This window comes from Botryllus schlosseri, chromosome 2 (assembly GCF_051294905.1).
Source record: "Botryllus schlosseri isolate E-star chromosome 2, Bs_hap1, whole genome shotgun sequence".
Taxonomy (NCBI): domain Eukaryota; kingdom Metazoa; phylum Chordata; class Ascidiacea; order Stolidobranchia; family Styelidae; genus Botryllus; species Botryllus schlosseri.
The window spans coordinates 31,902,367-31,910,402 of record NC_137237.1 but is presented as its reverse complement, the minus strand read 5'-3'; the positions used below and the strand labels follow the sequence as shown (position 1 = coordinate 31,910,402).

Below are 8,036 nucleotides of genomic sequence, written 5' to 3'. Positions count from 1 at the left end.
CCAAATTCAGACATAAACATGACCAGTCAATTTTGCATACTCATTTTTCAAAGCAGTTGTGCTAGCGATTGGTGCATGGTAAGCCGCAAACAGAAATCGATAAGTTTTGAAGATTTGCGTTGGCTGTTACTTAACACGACCAGGGTCACAGGATCACGTGACAACGGACTTCGTTCGCTGCGGAAAGAATGTGTGTGCAGTGTGCACGTGTGTTTGTGTTACTTCGGTCAATTTAAGTATGGGAAGTCTGTGGAGCGAAGACCACCAGAAGTAGTGTTGATTGGGATTGGGACCAAGACCATTGTTTTTGAAAGTCGACAAAGTGTTGTTGCGGCCCTGCTTGAAACAAACACTATGTAGCGCCCGTCTGATTCTTCTGCCAACGTGGGTTTGCGCGGGAAAATGACGTTTTTTAATCATTGTGTCTTATCGCATTGTACATTGTGTGTGACTTGTTCAGATGAAAAATATAACCCAACGATATTTTATTATTATATTATCAGGGTGATATCTCCTAGAGAGGAATTTTTACTCAATTTTGGCTAAAGGGGGGCATGAGTTAAAAAAAGATCGGGAACCACGGCCGTAGCAGATAGTCGAAGTATTAGTTCAATCACCTACAATGCGGTCTCCTCCTCTTTACAAGCAGGCACTATTCCTACCGTCGTTAAATATATCAGTGTTGGGAATTGGAACAAGTAACGACCTCAGAGTCACGAGTTACTTCGATTCATAGCATTTTTCCTCGTATTAAGTTAACCCGATAGTTAACCGGTTGCGAAATTTTTGGCCCACAAGCGTCACTATCGCATCAAGAACCGTCGGCGAATCATTTTTATATTATTAGCTTAGCTGTCGCGATTCACTTGAACACGAAATATTGTTCAAATTCCACCAAAAACATCATCAATTCTATTACAACATCATAAGTGACATTAGTCAAACTCGAAACGTAAAATCACATTGATGCGCGAATCCTTCGAGTAACAGACAGTGTAACGGACGCAGCCATGACGATATGAAATATGCAGCGATATTGTTGAAGAGATCTATTGACATGATCGATGATACTCGTTTCAGAAGCGATTAAGAAATTGATAAACGAGACGCATTTTCAGATGAGACACAAATCTTTTTTAAATCATGCTTCAGATGTCGATATTCATTCTGACTTGGGATGCTGCTGCACACATCATCCCAGGTTTTGCCTTCGTGAGGCAAATGAATGATTTCACTATGCTTATGACTTTTGAAATCTTGCTGAATTGCTGTCCAGGTCGGAATTCTAAATCCTAATCATACAAATCAACCAGAGTGAAGTTATCACACAAAATTCTATCACACAAATCGAAGGGTACCTACTAAATCTGACATGTGACAACATGAACGGTGACATCATCACAATGATGTAACAATGACGTATCCGGATAGCTTATCCGGATTTGGACACTGACATATGATAGAACGTAGATATATCTCTGTCCATACCAAATTTGATGTAGATGCGTCGCCAAAAACGTGTCCAAAATAGATAACTATGGATAAGCGGTTGTAATATTTCAACCAAATACGCGAGAAGCTCTCGTGTTTCGATGAGCGCAGTTCCGAAAACCAACATTTGTAGTAAATGTCCACGATATCCCTAGACGAAGCTTGTATAGCAACTTAATCGTGCCAAATATTAAAGCTGTAGCAGATGTCTTAAGGGTCATAAACACCGCCGACTTCTAGAAAAAATTACCACATTTTGGCGAATCACGTGTATGACAATTGCCACGAAATCGCATAAAACTCTCGTGTTTCGATGAGCGCAGTTCCGGAAACCAACATTTGTAGTAAATGTCCACGATATCCCTAGACGAAGCTTGTATAGCACCTTACATGCGCCAAATATTAAAGCTATAGCAAATGTCTTTCACCTCCAAAACAACGACCACTTACAGAAAACATTACGACATATTGACGGACCGCCACCAAATCGCGAACTCTCACATCGCTATTTACCTTGCTGTTCAGGTTGAAATTACTGCTGTAGGCCTACCGAAGAGCCGTTACCAGTGAAAGAAATGAACGAGTTTTCGCACGAAGGAGTCAGACTACATGACAAAGAAATACTGATGTAGCCATCGCGCTAGGAATCCTACTATCTCCAGACCCACCCGATGTAAACATGACCTTTCGCTATCCTCCATCCTGGATATGACATTGCAGTGCAATAATAAAATCTCACAAGGCATTATAAGGAAGACACAGACGTTTATTGCTTTCTCAGACATAAAATGTTACAGGAATTGGCGATATAACCCGTAAGGGTCTTGTTACTCATCATCTCCATTACTGTGAAGTAACACAATGTATCATATCAGTGAATATAAACATATGGCAGTCTCCCTTTGCAGGAAAGCAGAAGCAAACATATAGATTACTGAAACACCTGTCAGTTATGGCAACATGCTCGTAATAGCAGCATATGGAATCAATAAACACTAAACAGTGGCATAATATATCAATGCACTATTCCAACTGTAGAAGAATGCCCTTTGCTTTGACGCCGCACCATGTTGCGTCCTCGTTTTGCTACACTTCCATTGGCCCATTCAACCAATATATTTCAGCCAGGTCGGTTTCGCACCTTCGCCCAATCCATTATGCACACTGAACTACCAAACCTTGATGGAAAAGGCCGAATATGTGTAGGGAGATGATATAGTGAATGTGTTTCTTGTATACGCTGAGATCATGCATAAGGCACGAAGGGTTATATTTTACTCAGATGCCAAAATGCGATGGGGCGTAGCCTGGAAGCGTTCAAACTTCTTATTTTAAGTTTAATACAATATTACAATTTGTGCTCCCGTTTTTGTTGGTCGTTTCTTTTATTTTTAGTTATAAATAACACTGTTATAATTGCCCCGCTTGGGTGTTACAATTGCTCATGTTTACGCGGCGATTGTAACATTTGAGCGACGATTTTTGCGACCCAAAATTTCCATAATTGGATGTTGATTGAGTTTCGTTTTAGTTTTTATATCAACTATCGAGTTGTTGGTTTCTATTTATAAAACTTTGGAAATGAAATATCCACGAGAAAAAAAAACGTAGGCTAATGTTAGAAAATACAAAAAGTGATACAATTGTCCCCGGTCTGTCCTACTAATCACTTCTCAGAATATATGTATTCGAGTAGAATAATCAAGCTCATTTATCGCAGTTAAATGGTGTTCCAGAGTGTAAACACACAGTTTGTTTTGCTTTGTCTTTCAATTGCGTGAACTTTATGCAGCAGCATTTTCAAGGTGTACACCATACATACAGATTATATGAAAGGGAACACAGATGAAAAATCTTCAAGAACCCCTGCATTAGATCAATATGAAAGCCCACACGTGGGCCGATGTAGTGACTGCAACCCGTCCTACTTCCGACAGAAAGTTGGATTTCTTTTAATTGCACAGTCCCTATACATCGATTATCTCGAGTCATTGCATTTTGCCTCGTATCAAGTCATCTCGCTTCTTGACCTGTAGTGAAAGTTTTTGCCAGCAGCTGTTGTAGCAAGAACGTTCGGCTAATCAATTACATATCATTAGCCTACCTGTCGTGATTCATCTGAACATGAAATATATTTCGAATTTCACCCAAACCATTATATCTATATATTGGCAACATCATAAGTGACATCTGCCAAACTCGAAACGTAAGGTCACATTGCTGCGTGAATCCTTCGTATAACAAACATTATAAGTATACAGTATACAGTATAGTACAGTAAATATACACAGGAATGACGACATAAAATGCGCAGCGATGTCGTTAAAAAGTTCTATTGACACGATAGCAGAACTACGTTCATGCATTGATCAGGAAACTATTAAATAACGACAGAAAGTTCAGAGCCGGCATAAAACGAGACGCATTTTCATTACATCTGCATACGAAATGAAGAGCGCAGCAACGATGAAAGTACTTCTCGCATTCACAACTATAATCACGGGGCTGCTATTTTTCGCAGATGAAGCTGGTGAGGCACAAATAATTTTTAAATCATGCTACATATGTCGATTTAAATTCCTGGTTTCAGGTGCATGCATCAATCCGGCTACGGACCCGGAATGTCTTCGTGAGGCGGATGAATGATTTCAAAATATTTTTCACGTGTACCGTACGATTATGTTTTTTGAAATCTTGCTCAATTGCTGTCCGGGTTGGAATCCTAAATCGTAATTAAACAAATCTGTCTTTCCCGACTGTGGCTTTTAGGGCTTCATGCGACATCAATTGACCCCCGTGTGGTTCTCATTGATTTATGAAAATTTCACAAAATTGCAATATACAGTTGGCGTTTGTTTCTACAAATAATGCTCGTCACTTTCTGTATAATAATGCCTAATTAGGTGATTTTTGGTAGACTAATTTGCTTGAATTCTCTCCTGCAGATTAGCGTCAAAATCATGGACCCATCATACTATACCCGTCACACTACGGGATATATCTTGTGTCCTACTGGTGATTGACATTTGTAGATTATTTTTATGAAGAAACCATGCCCATACAATTTTACTAACATCAACACAATGTTATGTGGCCAAGCCCAAATTAAAATGAATTCAATTTTACTCCACTTATATCCCCTCCCCCCGCAATCTTCTGCATATGTAGGCCTATGCATGAAGAGCGATAACATAACGACAGATATCTTACGTGAGCACTGAGCAGTAATGATATGTATTCGATGCTTGTGTCATTGAGTAGCACTCTACTCCTTACTGTGATCGGTCAATATTTTTTTTGAATGATGTGTAGTTTAATTAAGTATCAGAATTGTTTTGGTATCTTCTTTTTTGCGATGACGTCTATCTTTCTCTCTCTTTCTCTCTGCGTCTAACAATGCTAAAACAACTGATATAGAATCGATAAAGTTTATACGCATGCTTTAAAATGCTCGTCTTGAGGACTTGAATAATTTGATGCTGCTCCATCCGTAATCTGAAGTTTGAAATGCTGATATGATATTATAAAAGGTTGGGAATGGAATCAGTATTCTTACTATACGGGCTTGCACCTGAGTAGGAATCTTTGTCAACCCGCCTTCCAATGGCTACACGACTGCTAGAAATGTAACGTTAGATGGGCCCATGCTTATACCTTTATTAACAAAAGTTGAACCTGCTATTCCATATGTCTATAACGTAGTAATGATTTTATGAGGAAACAGATATTATGTTGATACATTTTTTTTTCAAGGAGGTATAAAGCGGATAAAAAGCAGGAAGAGAACCGACGAAGTATTTGGAAATGTGTTCAATTTGTTACGTTTCGAAATGTCAAATAAATCGTATCGCAAAATAGATAGGATGGCGTTTACACTTCAGGCTACTCCTGTTCATCAAAAAGCTTCATGGATCATATGGATGCCTGTATGCCTTTGATGTTAATCAGGTTCTATTTAAGGCTGTGATAGTATTTATCAGATCCTATACTGAAATTCTTGATCTAAATACCAAAGTTCGGTTTATCGTTAGATGAAGCAAAGGATTAAACTATACGTTGCTTTCAAAATATAATGGCACAAGCCCTGAAAATTTATACAGAAATTTTCCGTTTTTGAGATTAACCTTAACGTCAATGCTTGCGTCAATGTACATTGAAATGTACACATCGTTATATGAGCACTGCGCTCGAAATATGACGTGGTTTCAACGATGAAATTATTTCGTCGTCAGTCATTTTTGTAGAGAACAACCGCAATGAGCTGAAGCTAAATGATCTTTACAACTCTCAGAATTCCGTACTAGCTGCTGTTGCAATTGCTCAACGCAATCGGGCAGTCAGACTAGGAGCAAATTGTAGATAGTTGCCAGGAGATATTATGAAGGAATCACATGTAGCTGGTGATCCGAAATACAGCAACGTCAGTATAGAGCAGGGGTCACCAACACGCGGCCCGCGATCTCATATTCTGCGGCCCGCGACTTGATTTGAAATTTCGTAAGAAAGCGAAGAAAACCATTTTGAAATGCTGAAATTGACTACAGTTTCAACATATTGTTGTTGTTGCTTCACAATAAGCTATTCTCCTGTGCCCAACATCATCGTCACTAACTAAAACGGCTTTGGCGATGCAACGGGATTCCATCGAGGGAGAATAATTAGCTGATTTGGATGGGCTGGGCATATTGCCTTGACGTGCAATGGCCCAAACACTGTCAAGGCCGAGACGCTTAGAAACGGCATATGGCAGTGGTTCTCAAAACTGGGGAACGCGTCCCTCTTGTGGGGGCGTAAAAGCATCTGAATGGGGCGCGGAGCTGCGGTCAATTGAAAAACTTTTCGCGCTCCGCGCGATATACGTTTAACTCGGGTTTTCTGTATAGTCCGGAATTCTCATTATAAAATTCTCTCATTAACAGTCATAACCTTCCACTATCCGTTAGGATTGCTATGGTTGCATTTTGTGATATGACGATATGGGTGGAACGTGTCTAAAACGTTTAAGAACCACTGGCTTAGGGCTTCCCCATGTCACAAGATCAAGCTTTACGTGGAGGTGGAGATGGTCTTTCAGCTAGTAACTTATCTCGCTAGACGCAATATCGATTCCTTAGTCGCCGAAAAGCATTTCCAGGTATCGCACACAGTTCACAGTTCAAATAAAATGTAATTGACGAGAATGATTTTTTGTTGTATTTGTATTCCTTTAATAAATTATAGCTTCCTTTGTGGTCACTATGCCCATCGCCTATGTTAGTTAGCACGTCGTGGTATTGACGCAGAGTTTTAAAACGTGATCGCCTAGTTTATATCGATATTGAATTCTTGCGGCCCGTGGCCGCTACGAAATTTGAAAAGTGGTCCGCGACCCGTTTTGAGTTGGCGACCCCTGGTATAGAGCAAGAGTTCTCCACGTATTTTAACCGTGGCGCATTTTGCGGTTTGAAAATGTTATGTGGCTCACCATATTCCTGCTTAGTGCATGATAGTCGCCGACGCCGATATGTGCATTTCTTCTTGCTATTCATATGAAAATCAAGACCTCTAGCGACATGGAGTCGCGCGCAAAAATTCTTCATGCTGGATAAATCTTTTTCACAAAACGAATTACCAAATAATTCTGGGTCTCCTATCGGAGAGGTTTAATGTGCGGTATTTACGGCCCGGGAAGCCTGTATAACTCTGTACAAGTGTACATTATGACCGTTCACTGTCCCACGCACGTCGCGAACACACAATGATCCATTTCCCGCCTCCACGAACTCAGTTTGCGTGATTGACGATTTAGTTCCACTATGATGAGAAAACTGTGGTAGCGAACCTATTCTGGACCAGTTTCAAACAATTCTCGATGTGACTTCGGTTAATGGGACACTACAGCGAGGTGGATAAAGAATTATTATTACGCAAGCTGTGTATATGTCTTGTACCTACCAGGGATGAGCATGAATTAGGATTAGGATTTGGGAAAACAAGATTTGTGAAATTTTGTCTGATTAGGATTGGATTGGGATTTCAGAATTTTTTTAAATGGATTATGATTATGATTGGATTTACCAATTTTCGGGTAGACTGATGTCCTGTGACTGGCGACAATGTTTTTGGTCCAACCGAAGCTACTTCATTTACTTTGGCAGTCATTATGCGTTTTGTTTCTTTTTACAGAATTATAGGCAGAAGATGTAGGTTTTCTAAAAGGAATACAAGTTTATATCAGATTAAATTTAGGATTGAAATACACAAGATTTCTGGATTAGGACTAGGAATAGCATCTGAATCTTCGGATTTGGATTGAATTAGGACATAGAAATTTCAAATCCGTTCATCTCTGGTACCTACTGAAGTTGTGATGTCAGAACATTCAATGAATTATTGATGCAAACAATTCATGTGACTCTTACAGTAGGCTAAGTAGCATACAATGATTGTAGACAGACACTACAAAGATTTATGCATACTCCATATCCTCAATCCAATATGATTCGTTGTCGTGGCGCCTTATACTTCCACAGGAAGTTGATAAATTTATAGTCAATTGCAAATCT

General features: G+C 39.6%; 1 long non-coding RNA gene across 1 annotated transcript; it reads left to right on the top strand.

Annotated features, from left to right (window-relative positions):
• Window positions 1-3,818: 3,818 nt before the first annotated feature.
• LOC145434432 (uncharacterized) lies at window positions 3,819-5,350 on the top strand. The gene is made up of 3 exons (XR_013913386.1): window positions 3,819-4,021; window positions 4,082-4,162; window positions 5,245-5,350. It is a non-coding gene; the product is annotated as an uncharacterized LOC145434432 (long non-coding RNA).
• Window positions 5,351-8,036: the final 2,686 nt, after the last annotated feature.